At 44.1% G+C, this 14970-nt stretch overlaps 1 protein-coding gene across 3 annotated transcripts in view; it reads left to right on the top strand.

Annotated features, from left to right (window-relative positions):
- Nucleotides 1-14970, top strand: part of XKR4 (XK related 4) — a 430447-nt gene that overhangs the window by 258279 nt on the left and 157198 nt on the right. The window lies entirely within an intron of this gene.

The following is a 14970-nucleotide window of genomic DNA, read 5'->3' as shown; positions in this document are numbered from 1 at the left end:
GTAATTCCTACTATTTCCTTTTGATGTTGAGAGAGAGAGACAATGAGAAAAAAGAGACTAAAAGGAAACGGTAGAGATTACCCTAATATTTAAAGGAAGAAGGTCATAAAGGAAAAAAAAAGTTGTGAATGTTTATTAATATTTATATACTATGAAGTTTTATAAAATGGATATTATTATCAGATTAATATCTTTGTGCTTTCTCATATTTGATGATCTCATCAGTAGGACTATTCCAGTTACAGCAGAGCTGCCAGGCATTTCCTTAGAGCCTGCTGCTCAAATCCTTTCTAGAATAAGGCAGCAAGAAGATTAGACAGACTGGTGGGTAAGCAGGTGAATACATGGGCACACAGATGATGGATAAGAGGGCATTTTCTAAGGAAAGCATTTCCTATTAATTTGTCAATCCTGTAACTAAATAGACGCTGTTACACAGTTAATGTATTGTAGGGTGCTCGTTTTGTTTGGATCTCAGCAGGGCCTCTGCACGCCCCTCTGGGCACATGCTGCTCCCTTGTGCTGGGTCATGCTCCAACTTGAGTTTTGTTCTGGTTGGTCTGGGGAATCTCCTCACTGTCCTTATAACTTTTTATGGCATGGAGCATGCTAGTTGAAGCTGAGTGCTTTAATTTGGGGGACAGAATCAGGGTGCACGTTACCTGTATAGGAAAAGGAAGAGAAAATGTGTACTGGTAGCTGGTGACCCATTTATTCATAGATTCCTGGCCCAACCCTGGTTTCACACTAGAATAGCTTTGGTCCAATAAGTTTGAGAAGAAGGCCAAAGAAATCCACAATGTATGTTTCTCAACTGCTAGACAGCAAATTGGAAGAAGAGGAAAGTGGAGTCTTTGTACAGAAAAAGAGAAAAGCATGGAGTAGGCAGAAGGCCGTGTGAATTAGTTGTGGATGACTGTGTTTCGTTGTGTCTGGTGGTTGAAGACCATGAGCTGGGCATGCAGAGGCCTGGCTCTGGCTATCTCACTACCTCACTATAAAACCTTGCACAGCCACTTAATCTCTCTGGGCCCTAGGTTGCTCAAATGTAAAGGTCACAAGTTAAACTGGATGATTTCCAAACTCCCTGACAGCTCTATTCAATCTTTGAATCAATGAATTCCCAATAGGCATATAATGCCAGGTATATGCTTTAGGAAATGATCTGTAAACCAGAATACAAATGAAATTGAAAGGCAACATCAAACTAAATCTCTGTCAGAGAATTTAGTGCCCATCTCCAAAACAACTTGGCGACTCCTTAGTACAATTATACAATTGGGAACTCTCTAGAGGGAGAAAATCCAGGAGCACATCTGGAGGGTTGCAAGTCACCTTCTGGTGGCCTGAGGTCACTGAGTATCTCTACTAGTTTTCTAAAAGGTTTGGAAAATTATAGAGAGATTTTTCTTCCAAAGATGATGGAGATAGAGAAGGGAAGATGAGAGAGAAATCTGAGAAAATGAGGTCACATTTTCAGTTTAACAATGATACATAAAATTGTACAGAAAAAAAAATGAGGAAAATGCAATCCTTAGTCTTCATCAGATTATTCGTCCTAAACATAGGAACCAAGAGTTGAGTTGCGTTTTTTGAGTCTTTGGCTCTTTCCTGACATCTAGTGTCCCCAGCTAACCAATTAAGCTTGACACATATACGTCAGGTGTACCGCAGACATTGAATGCCAGACCTCGTCCTTAGCCAAGGCAAGCCTTGCTGTCAAGTTTCAGAATGGTGTAAGGAGACTAGGTTCTGTTTCACTCCAAAGGTGGCCAAAAGACAGGCTGATCCAAATATCACTAAGGATCAATGCAAGTCATTGAGTCAAGAGGAGGAATAAGCCCACTATGTTGATCTTATTGCTACTGATTTTTTAACAAGCGAGGTGGGTAGACAGTTGTGTTACAAAACAAAGAGTGAAAATATCTGACAGTAGAAAACAACGACAAACCCTCCAGCCAACGAAGACCAGCCCAGGCAGCACTCTGTGATTCCTTTTGCATTTTGAAGAGAAACCTGTCTTCAGAGGGACAGCTTCTAAATACCCCTCTGCTGATAGATGATCCCACTTACAAACAAACCAGCTGATAAATTAAATTGATGTGAGTTCTAAGAACAGAGCTGTTCCTCTTTAGGAAAAGAAAAATAAATGTGATAACCTAGTTTGACATGTATTTTCATACATCTTCAATGGTTAAAAAAAAAAACAATTATTGGGATTTACGTGTGAAAACACAGCCCTCTGCTATGAATGTAAATAATCAATAGGCATGAAATCTGTAAAGGATTTGCAGATAGCTCTGAATTAAAATCTCTAAAACATTCTTATTTAGCAGGGAGAGAATGGTCACTCTGCATGTGACTGTCTAAAATTACTATTTTTTAGGATAGAAGGAAAATTGCTCTTTAAACCCAACTTCAACCATCCACCACTCTCTGCAGTGTTTTTAAAACAATAAGAAAAATCAGACAAGAAATATGACATTTTATAACTGATGTTAGGTATTGTATTCTCTTCATGGAAGCTGGGTAGCCCTAGAACACTGTCAGCTGCTTCTCCTTCCTTATGTAGTCACTCAGTCAGAGGAGCCTTCCCATGCTGGAGGCTGACAGGCCCAGGGAGCATAATTGTTCCTCCATTTGCACTGGCCCAAGAGGGACAGTTTGGCATCTGTTCAGAGGGCAGGAATCAGGGCAAAGCTGAGTCTCAAACCTGAACATGCAGCTCTTCACGCTCCACAGTCACCTTGGACATATTACAGGTCAGTAGCTACTCTCCATGGGATCTGGGATGTCCCAGAGCCAGCTCCCCCTGGAGTATAAGATACACATCAGGAGGCCCGACTGCATGCACGGCTGTACCTGCACAGGGTAGTGCTCACTGTACTTCCAGAGAGTTTCCAGTTTACACGTCGTTATGGTTTTCCAATCCCAATCCCTTATCCTCACTAGGAGAGAAGGGGAGAAGGGAGAGGGATGTTGAGAGGGGGAGAGGAGGGCAGGCAGGAAGGAAAGTGGGATGGGGAGAAGGAGGGAGGGAGACCCCACTGGACCGCGGAGATGCACCATGGCATTTCTGTTAGTGTCCACGTGGAGGGTGCTGCTCTCTACCTGTTTAGTGAGGGTGCCAAAGATGCTGAGGAAGATGTGGTCCGAGGCCTGTCAGTTGTATCTTCCAGCAAAATCCCACTCATTCATTTCATCTCATTTCTACTGTGCTCCTCTGGCTGGACCACACGCACCCCCACCCAGACCCCTGTGGATAGCCCACAGCTTCATCCTCACCCGTGCCCTCTTCATTCCCTTCTCCTCGGAGCGGTCCTAGAGCCGCTTAGACTCTAATCTAAACTACTTCAGTGGTCCCCTTGGCACTCATTAAAATTAAACAAGATTCCTGAGCAAGTTCCAAGGCCTTTGTGTCACAGCCTTCTCCTCATTAGTCACTCCTCTGCAACCACGCTGCACTCCTCTCTCTTCTGAAAATGTTCCCATTTCTCTCCCACCCCCAGGCCTTTGCACCTGCTATTAACCTCTCCAGAATATTCTCGTCCCCTCTCTCTTAGCCTGTCTAGTTCTTACTTGTCCTGCAGAATTCAGCTTAACCTCCTCAGAGTATCCAGTCCTAACTGCTCGTTCACATTTTTATTTCCATATTAGTATTTCCTCAAGGTGTCCTGAACTTCAGCCCCTAATCTCAGGCAATTTTCTTATCGTCATTAAGCCTCAATTTGCCCATGAATACTGAGGGATAATAATAGTGCTAATTCATAGGATTGTAGAGATTAAATGAGAGAGTACACACAAAGGATTCGGCAGACCCTTGGCCCATCGCATAGGGCTTCTTAGGCTGGATCTTGCAGAAATCTACCAGGGAATCTTATGGAAAAGCAAATTCTCACTGAGTAGGTCTCAGGTGGGGCCTGAGTTTTAGGACAGGGAAATAACAGGTGAAGAATTTGATGGCATGTGAAAATAGGAAAAATAGTTCAAATTTGAGCTCATGAACCCTGAATTAAGGGGTGTGTGTTAGAAAGGAAGTGCAAGAAACATTGTGAAGAGAGAATGGTCAGGTATTTTGACAGGCAGAGCATGGACCGAAAGAGACTGAAGCTTGAGTCCATTTGACTGAGAGAGAACCTGGTAACAATAAAACCAAGCAGGTCAGCAGGAGCAGCCACTTAGCAGGAGAGCATTTTAGACATTTTAAGCCTGAAATGGTGGAGGACAATCAAGTTAAAAAGTCTTGAGACTGCAAAAACAAAGACAGCTTAAGATAAGACACCCAGGATTTCAGACCTCCATGTCTGTCTAAATGACGCCAGCAAAGGTAGAAGGTTCATGGTCAGAGTTACCCCATCTGGACTTTTGGATGACCCCAAGAACCTGTAAAATGAGCAGTCAGTTTTAGTTTTGTGATTGTCATATTATGAATAGTTGATTTTGGTTGCACAGACTCAGCCTCCCATGATTGGCAGAGAAGGCACCAGTTCATGCACAGACAACTGTCCACAGCCTTCCTCAGCAGCACAGTGTTGCTCAGAGCTCCCTGGGGTCAAAGGGTATGCTCCCCAGAGCAGCCCGGAACACCATGTAGAATCACAGCACATCACCGATGCTCTCAATGAGGGTGTATAAACCACAGCCCAGGCTGAGTACAGCACAGTCACCTGGCTGCACAGGGGAAACATTGTGCGGAAATAATGCTTCCTTGTAGAGGAATCATCTAAGCCAAACAAACAAACAAAAATCTGGCCTTCACTAGATGAATTGGTTGAGTGCCAGTCTACCAACCTAAATGTTTCCACTTTTTCCAGAAGGCTTTATTCTTTGTTTCCCATTGCTACCTTATCACTAATGGAAAATCTCATCCTACACCCTAAGTGTATTTAGCTGGGGTGTGCTGAGTGAGTTAACAACAAATGCCGTCCCACAGGCCATGTGCCCAGGAAAGCTTTACTGAACAAAAACGAAAAACACCAACTTCTCATTCCTTCATATTCCAGAAGAATGTGAAAAAAACTCCTTTTGCCAACAGTTTATCCTGAATACTTTGTGAAAGGAAAAGGGAAACAGGGAGCTGGAAGGGGTTTCTAATTATTCCTCTCCTGTCGTGCATCCTAGGAGGCTGCACAGGAAGTCAGAAGTAAAGTTGTCCTCAAATATCCAGCAAACACTGTTACCTGCTAACTAGGGTAACGAAGAAATACCTGAATTGTGAAGAATACCTCATTTGTCCTCTCCTGTTGAACACTCTTGAGACCTAACACTGGCTTGCAACTTGCCCCACCTCATCGCGAAGCAGATGGAGACAGGTCCCAGCCTGTCTCCAGCCACATTTAAATGACCTGGGTTAGAGAAAATCCCAGTCACCCCTGTGCCCAAGGCCTTCTTCATTTGCCCTGCACCACTGTCTTCTACTGTGCCTGCCCCTACCTCTGGATTCTGCAGAGGGGGAAGAGTGCAGGCGAGAGTGCCAGTCTGTGAGGGGTCTAGGCTCCAAGTCCCTCTGGATCTGCCTACTCTGCAGTTGCTATTATCGTAGTTAATTAACACATTTATTGAAAGCCTGTTTGTGCATGATGGTGTGTGAAGCTCTGTGCAACATTTGTACTAAAGAAGTTCACTTTTTACTAAAAGTTTATAATGTGACGCTATAAACAACAAGACAGGACATATTTAGAAACACCCATTTATCTGGGTGCATTCCAGACTGAGTGGTGCCATTTTGTAGAAGGATCAATAGTTTAATTAGTTAGGTTAATTAGTTTAAAATGAGAGGGGGGCTTACAGCACTTCCAGCTCACCTGCTCGGGGAACGGGCCAGGCAGCCTCTGCCTGAGCAGCCCTGTGTGCATTGTCAGACGGTTCTGATGGACTGAATCACAGTTCCGATTGGACAGTTCCGACATCCTTGATGGTGCTGGAAGGAGCAGGAAGGCAGCATCAAGGACGTCTGGTCCCCGCCTCTACCTGACGCGCGAGTCTTTGCTCAAATCCAACTTTGCCCAGCACATTCCACCCCAGGGTCCACCGCCTCAGCTGGAAGGATGCTCATCATCGCGAGACTCCTACGGGAAGAGCCCCCCTCTCCAGCTCTGCTCAGGCCACGCCCTACTCCTTCTGTAGAGTTTTCTCCCTGATGCCCCCAGGACATTGAATATCATGCCAAGCAGGTTGCTTTCAGTCCCCAGGCAGAGTTGTCTCCTCAAGCTGAGCTATGCACTCAGCCAGAGTCAAGTTGGGTGTCTGAAACTGTTTCTTTCAATGTCCTTATTGTTCGTTTGGTTGGGTGGTTTTTTTTGTTTGGTTTTGTTTTGTTTTGTTTTGTTTTGTTTGTTTTGTTTTGAGACAGAGTCTTGCTCTGTTGCTCAGGCTGGAGTGCAGTGGTGTGATCTTGGCTCACTGCAATCTCTGCCTCCTGGATTCAAAAAATTCTCCTGCCTCAGCCTCCTGAGTAGCTGGGATTACAGGCGCCCGCCACCACGCCTGGCTAATTTTGTGTTTTTAGTAGAGATGGGATTTCACCATGTTGGCCAGGCTGGTCTCTTGACCTCAGGTGATGCGCCCACCTCGGCCTTCCAAAGTGCTGGGATTACAGGTGTAAGCCACCACGCCCGGCCAATGTCCTTTTTATTGTCAACTTCGGTTTGCATTACATAGTTTAATTAGTTAGGTTAATTAGTTTTATTAAGAAAAACTGATGAAATATACTGTGAAAGAGTTGTTTCTATGAAATGTACATTGACAGCTTCTGAAAAATTGGGTAGGACCAGAGCAAAGTGATGTGTTTAATCCAGTTGCATCACAGCCTCAGGACCCCTGGGAGGACCTTTTGGCTGCCCTGGGATGTGGTGAATGAGGCTGCAGCTGGCTCTACTCCCCCGCAGCTTGCTGTGTGCGCTGCCTGCCACTGGCCCTCCACGCAGGATGCTCACTAGGGTGGCAGGCACAGTCTTCCAGTGGATCCAAACTACTGGGCTTTGTTGTTGTATGGCAGATCATTAGCTGCTGGATTTTGCTTTTTGTGATAATATATCAAGTAGCATACCACCCCAGACCAGGAAAGCAGAACATGTTAGATATTTTAAAAGAAGGGGGCCTGAAGCAGTGGCTCACGCCTGTAATCTCAGCACTTTGGGAGGCCAAGGCGGGCAGATCACCTAAGGTTGGAAGTTCCAGACCACCCTGACCAACATGGAGAAACCCCGTCTCTACTAAAAATACAAAAAAATTAGCCGGGCGTGGTGGCGCATGCCTGTAATCCCAGCTACTTGGGAGGCTGAGGCAGGAGAATCACTTGAACCCAGGAGGCGGAGGTTGCGGTGGGCCGAGATCGCACCATTGCACTCCCGCCTGGGCAACAAGAGTGAAACTTCGTCTCAAAAAAAAAAGGGATTTAGATCAAGGAATGAGTGGCACAGGTGCTGGGAGGGTGAGAGGATGAAAAGTGATGCTCATGAAATCAAGAGATTCGTAACTGAAGGAAGAAGCTCTCATCTGTAGGGCTAGAGGAGTGAAGGAAGAGGGCTCAGACCTCTAGGGAAAGGTACTGCCTGAGGGGTGCTGGGTAACAGAAGGGGTGCAACCTAGCAGCCACGGGGACTGCCATGGAGCCAGCCAGGCAGTGAGGGGGTGGGGCGCACCTGGAGCATTCCTGCTGCTGAGGGCACAGGCCGGCTGCTGCTGCCTCTCCTGGGCTGGGACGAGGCTGGAGCCGGGAATGCCAAAAGCAGTGGCGGGCTGGAGACAGGCGCTGTGGAGGCCCAGTGATAATAGGATGCTGATCTGTAGAGGAAACTAGAAAGTCTCTTCTCCTCTCCTCCCACCTTCCAACCTCCCACCTCCCACCAGTGCCACCTATTGGCAGAACCTACTGGGCAGCCAGCCAGTCAGGGAGTCCAGAAGGGGGTCTGCAGAGTCCCCCCTTTCGGGTGGAGGGAGCTGGCACACACTTCCCATTCTGTTTTGTGACTTGCATCTGCTCCCAGCTGAGAAACTTGATAACAAAGCTTGTTAAAGCTATTTCTGAGTAACAGTTGGAGGTGAAGGCCTGAAAGGCTACGGTATGAGACAAAAGCAGGCGCTCTAGATCGTGGAGGTTGTGCCGTGAAAACGCCCAGGCAGCCAAGTCTGGCAACGGACATGTTCTTCCTTAAATGTGTGACCACAGACCTCACGTGGCCACTCAACATTGTCCAGCAAGATTACCTTATGTCCCCCTTGAAATTCCGTTTCCTGCTCCAAAATGAACTGCTTCCTACTTTCCCTGGTGGCTTCACATTCCAACGGTCTGTCTCCAGTATTCTTAACCTGATTTCAGTAAGAAAATAGAAGCAATAAAACAAGAGCTATTTTATTTTCTCACTCATATGTCCTGCCTTTCCTCTGAGAATATGCTGCCTCCCAGCTAAAGTCCATCTCTTCTACCCTGGAGTCCACTGCCACCTGCTCAAGCACCTTGTTCGTGGAATTACCCTCTCTCTCCCTATTCTGCATTATCAGTTTCTCCTCACTCCTGCATCACTGCCATCATCACACAAACATGCCGTAATCAAGAAAAAATGGACCACGCCACCAACCACTACCACATTACTTTCTTGCTCTTCACAAACTGCTTGAAAAATTCATCTTATCCTGTCTCCTCTTCCTCACTTCCTATCCTCTATTTTTGTTTCGTAATTTTTAAACATTGTTTTCAAGTGTAACATATATACAGAAAAGTACACAGTTGTGAGAAACTACTCCCAAGGTCAAAGGAAGAGCATTTTCAGCATCACGGAAGCCCTGCTCTTACCCCCTCCTTACCTGTGTGCCCACTGTTCTACGTGTGATCACTATTTGAAAAAATTAGTTTTGCAGGTTTTTGACCTTTATATAAATAGAAACATACATTATTGTGTGTGTGTGTGTGTGCGTGTGTGTTTCTGGATTCTTTTATTTAGTGTTCTGCTTGTGAGATATGATTCCATGTAACTGTAACCCATTCATTTTCATTGCTCTACAATAATTTATTGTAAGAATAAATCTCTGTCCATTTTGTGGTTGTTGATAGACACTGGTTTGTTTTCAGCTTAGGAGTATTATGGTTAATGTTACTGTTGAATGTTTTTAATGTCTTTAATACTTGTGCACACCTATTACTTCTGGGTTCATACCTAAGAGTGAAATTGCTGAGTCACGGGGTACAGACAGGCACACTGAATGTGAGTAGATGACGCCAAAGAGTTTTCCAAAGTGCTGGTACCAATTTATATTCCTACCAGCAGTGTGTGTCTTGAGATTGCTCCAAATCCACTCCAAAACGTGGCATTGTGAGTCCTCTGAATTTTACGCATGGGTTAGTATCTCAATGTGACTTTAATTTGCATCTCCTGATAATAATCAAACTGAAAAGTATCTTTCATTCTTCTTTTTCCTCACCCCCGATCCAGTCCATCAGCAAGTCCTGTCTGCTCCACCTCCAAAACACATCCCAAATCCGACCACACTTTGCCGCCTCCGCTGATAACACCCTCTCCAAACACCAGCTCAGTTACCCTTCTCCAGTGAACTGGTACCCCCCTTCACCTTTTCCCACAGCCTACTTGCCACACAGCAGCCTTAGCGATGCATTTTGTTTTGTTTCTGTTTTTGTTTTTTGTTTTTTGAGACAGAGTCTCACTTTGTCACCCAGGCTGGAGTGCAGTGGCACGATCTCAGCTCACTGCAACCTCTGCCTCCCGAGTTCAAGCAATTCCCATGCCTCAGCCTCCCAAGTAGCTGAGACTACAGGCACACGCCACCACACCCAGCTAATTTTTGTATTTTTAGTAGAGACAGTGTTTCACCATGTTGGCCAGGCTGGTCTTCAACTCCCGACCTCAGGTGATCCACCTGCCTCCCAAAGTGCTGGGATTACAGGTGTGAGCCATGGTGCCTGGCCCACAGTGATATTTCTATCATTTCACTGCTCTTCTTAAAACTCCCTGGGGACTTCTTGCTGCAATTAAATGAAGTACAAACTGGTGACAGGCATGTGACAAGGCCCCTGCTGTGAAGCCTCCAAGTCTCCCCACTCTCCCGATGGCTCGTGTGAGTCCAGCAGCTCTGGCTGGCCGTCCTCTGTCTCTGAGGCAGGATCTGGCTGCTGCCCCATCAAGGACCCTGCATTTGCTGGACCATTGCCCTTTCACTCTCCCAGGTCTTCACATAGCTCATCCCTCTCCAATCAGGATGGGACTCCAACATCACTCGTAAAACACCCAGCTCTCCCCCTTCCCACAGACGCCCCCATCTACTTACTCTGCGTGATTTTCTATTTGGACTTTTGAAATTCTATTCATCCATATGTTTTATTATTATTCTCATCACCTTTACTAGTGTGTGAGCACCGTGAAGCAAGGAGTATAGAAAAAGGCCTGTAACATGGAAGGCACTCAAAAGGCCTCTGACTGAAGAATGCTGACAGATTTTTACCATCTTCAGAAGCTACTTCAGTTTGTATTGACTTTTCAGTTGGACTAGCCAATACAGACTGCTCACAAGTTCCTGTGGAATGTCACAGTGTTATTTTATATAGAGGAAAGGACCCAATATAAGTTCCCCTTCTCCAAGTACTGTATTTGTAAAACTTTTACATATTTGGAATTTTTAAAATATTCACCTTTATTTCCTATTACACATATTATTAAAGATAAAATAGAAAACCCAAGTATGCATGAAGGAGAAAGTATAAATCACCTTCCTGCCACTCAGAAATGAAAATCTTGGCTGGTTATGGTGGCTCACACCTATAATCCTAGCACTTTGGGAGTCCAAGGCAGGAGGATTGCTTGAGGCCAGGAGTTTGAGACCAGCCTGAGCAACACAGCAAGACCCCATCTCTACAAAAGAGAAAAGAAATTAGCCAGGTGTGGTGGTGCATTCATGTAGTCCCAGCTACTTGAGAGGCTAAGGTGGGAGGATGCCTTGAGGCTGCAGTGAGCTGAGACCATGCCACTGCACTCCAGCCTAGGGCACAAGCATGATGCTGAGAAAGGAAAGGAAAGGAAAAGAAAAGAAAAGATGGGAAAAGAAAAGAAAGAAGGAAGGTAAGGGAAAGGGAGGGAGGGGAGGACAGAGAGAGAGAAAGAAAAGAAAAGAAAGAAAAGGGAAGGAGAGAGGGAAGGAAGGAGAAAGAGAGAGAGAAGGAAAGGGAAGGAAGGAAGGGAGGGAGGGAGGGAAAGAGAATAAAAATCTTGCCCCTAAGAAATAATTAAGAATTATATTTTGTTGCTTATCTGTGTAAACTTATTTAATGTTTTAATATATATTACATTAAAATAGAATCAATATTAGATACCAGTTTCTGTCCTTTTTTAATAATGCATCACAAACATATATTCATAATAATATATATATTTCTTCATTTTTAATGACCACATAACATACCAATATATGGATTATCCTTTTCTTTCTGAGTAGTTTTCTATTTCTGAAACCATAAGTTATTATATATATTTGCTGTAATAAATAATGCTATGATAAACACATTAAGAACTAAATCTTAGCTGGCTTCAGTGGCACACGTCTGCAGTCCCAGCTACTCAGGAGGCTGAGGCGAGAGGATTACTTGAGCCAAAGAGTTCAGGGCTGCAGTGAGTTATGACTGTACCACTATACTCCAGTCTGGGTGAAAGAGCGAGACCCCCATCTGTAGGAAAAAAAAAAGCACTAAATTTTTGTAGCAAGCCTTAATTATTTCTTAAAAATAAATACCTAAAAGTGGAACTGCCGGATTCAAAGGCAAGCAGGCTTTCAAAGTTTTTTATTATATAATGTCAAATTGGTCATTTTGATGACTATGAAGAGCTCTGTAACATCCCAAGTTTCTGATACAAATGCCCAGGAAGTCAGTGAGGTCAGTAAAGGTGACAAAGGCTGAGAATGGGGCAAATCCCTTGAGATTTAGGAAAGAGCTCTTAATAGTGCCCCAGAACACAGAAGTGTTCTAATTTCTTCCCTTGTTACTTTATTGTATCCACCTTCATAATAAGCTTTATTCAATTCACTAAGTAGCATTAGTTCATTAGTAATGACAGAAAATTATAAGAGCAGCTTCATCAGAGACTTGATTTGAACCAAAATTATAAGGAGAATAGACATAAGCTCCTCAAAACACTTCACAAAAGTCTGACCAATGAGAAGTTGTGAAGAGCCAAACTTATAAAAATTAGGAGCAGCAGCCCCTACATTGGAGAGTTGTGATTTTTTTCTTTGTCTTTCTAAATATATTACATTTATCCAATAGCACTTAGTGCTAAGCCCTCAGGGGATAAAAGAAAGATGACAGCTCCTCCCTGCCAGGTGCTGGAAAATTCCGTCGAGATGCACAAACAAGCATGGCAGCATGATGGGGACAGCACTCCAGGGCACTCGCACATTCCTTCCCAACACAGTGGAACCACCACACTCAGCACAGAGCAGGCAATCCTGGGTGTTTGTTGAATAGAGGCAAGAATGGACACCTGGTATGTGACAAAGCCCTATGCTAGGCAAGACAGACACAAAGACACAGCCCCTGCTCTCCAAAATTTCAGTCTAATGGAAAAGAGAGACCAAAACATTATTAGAAGTCAACGTGCTGTGTCCTAGTGGTGGTCACTTTGAGGTCCTTTGGTGACACAGAGCAATCTCGTATGCAAAATTGTACAAGGGAAGTAGCAATGTCATGCTATTGATGTTTGAAGGAGGAGGACATGAGAGAGTGTGGAATCAGGAAAGGTTTTGTGAAAATAGTGACCTTTCAGCTGGGCCACAAATTATGCCCAATACTTTGTCAGGAAAAATGATATCCTGTAAGGAAAAGATAGCAATGTGAACAAAACCAGACTGGGGAGGCCATTTGTGCCTGTGTCTGTGCAGCAATGCTGGTGATCAGTCTCCACAAAGCAATGGAATTGCTAATGTTATTGACAGCACATAATTAGATGTATTCCCAACACTGGAAAGAGGTTTTTGGTATCAGAGTAAATCCTTGCATATATACTTTTTAAAGTACCACAACCTATTTTCCTGTATTTCTGATTTTTGAGTCTGTCTTTGCGTTGTTCAGTACTTGGGATACTTGGGAATATCAGTAAATAGATCACTGATAAAATAGTAAACCACTGGTCTGCTTAATCAATACATTTATGGAGTTCAATTTTAAAGACTCATCACCTACAACTTCATAAGGAGAGAATCACAAAACTCACATGGCGTGTTGGCCGTATGGCTCCACTTTATTTAAAAATATTGGCAGAATAAATGATGGTTGTCGTGGGGATAATGATATTATTAATCTCTTTATTTCACATTCAGTAGTCTCTGAGTCATGGTACCACCCCAAGTTATACTTAGAAGAACAGAAAGAAGCTTCTTCTACTTATCATTGATTCAAGTGCTTGAAATCAGCTCTGTGGTATATCAACCCCCAGCACAGCTGTGAATAGCTTTGAATTTGAATCATTTTGAACATAATATGAAATAAGGGGCCTGACTATTTTTAGGTTCTACTTAATTATCTCCAATAATCAAGCACAAATCTTGGTATTTTTCCACGCAGTATTTCTCCTCTCTCCTGCCTCTCCTTCCCTCTGAGGTGTGGTGAGCACACAGGCATGTTCAGGCACAGGGAGCGGAGCTGGGTCATGGATGTGGTGGACAGTATAATTAGTCACATGTGCTACGGCTATGGGAAGAGGAGAGCTGGAGGAAAGCTCTAGAGCAGTCAGTTCAATCCTGTTTGGCACAAAGAAGCATCAATAAGGAGCTGTCTGAAAGGAACGGTGCCCCAAACACTGGCTGCCTGTTGGCCTTTCCTGTGGCGTCTTCATTTGCCAACCTCTAACCTCCCCAAATTTCAGTCATGTGTTAGCACTTCACACCTTAGAGGAAACAGAAGCTCACATTTATCTCCCATTCACCTGACCTTTAGCCAGTGTGGGAACTTAGAGCTGATGTTTGCTTTGACTGAACATTAACACACTGTAATTATTATTTCTAAACACTAAAAATAACCACGTGAATGGTAATCAGAATGCTTGCCGAGCAAGGACAAAAGGGAAGACGGGTAAGGTCAACTTAATAAAAAATTCAAAAGTGGCTCACTATGGTACTTTCCCAAATAGCCTTTTTTTTTTTTTCTAGAATGCCACAGACAGTTATAGAATCAGGATTTTGTGACCCAATTTGGATTGGGTAGGTGGGTGGGTAAGGGAAGCTCCCACAACCTCTTAAATAGTTTTCACATCATGAAGTGTGTATTCTAGGGTATAAATATATTTTGCATTTATTCAGCAGATTGCTATTAGACTAATTTTAAAAGTATTCCTCAGAGAGGTAAGCTAATATTTTCTTGATGACTCAGCAGAACTTAAAAACCAGGATCGCTTCCTATTGAGTGATTTTAAAACAGCTTTTCTCCCCCCAGGGTACTGTTCATACACAGGAGGGTGTATGTGTGGAATAGAGAGAGCCCTGCAAACTGTCAGAGCAGATGCAAGGGGGTTGGGAAGGAGAAGCTGATTCAATTGGTATGTAAACGTTTGTCAGGATAAAATCACATGGAGATTCACTCTTCAAAGCTCACAATGAGCCCTGATTGCAGAAGGACAGGGCCTGCTGAGCTCTGCCTGGCTAAGGTTTTGTCAGCACTTTCATTGTGATCTTAAATTTCCACAGCTCATAACTCAGCTGTAGAAAAAGTCTCAGAGACTACAAGACTAACAAGACTCGAAAACTACAAAAACTTTTGGGTTTTTTTTTTAGATGGAGTCTCGCCCTGTCACCTAGTCGGCAGTACAGTGGCGCGATCTTGGCTCACTGCAACCACTACCTCCAGGATTCAAGGGATTCTCCTGCCTCAGCCTCCCGAGTAGCTGGGATTACAGGCACGCACCTCCACACCCAGCTAATGTTTGTATTTTTAGTAGAGATGGGGTTTCACCATGTTGGCCAGGCTGGTCTCAA

Source organism: Symphalangus syndactylus, chromosome 7 (assembly GCF_028878055.3).
Source record: "Symphalangus syndactylus isolate Jambi chromosome 7, NHGRI_mSymSyn1-v2.1_pri, whole genome shotgun sequence".
In the NCBI taxonomy this organism is placed as follows: domain Eukaryota; kingdom Metazoa; phylum Chordata; class Mammalia; order Primates; family Hylobatidae; genus Symphalangus; species Symphalangus syndactylus.
The sequence above is the reverse complement of the archived record's forward strand: the minus strand, read 5'-3'. Positions and strand labels throughout refer to the sequence as shown.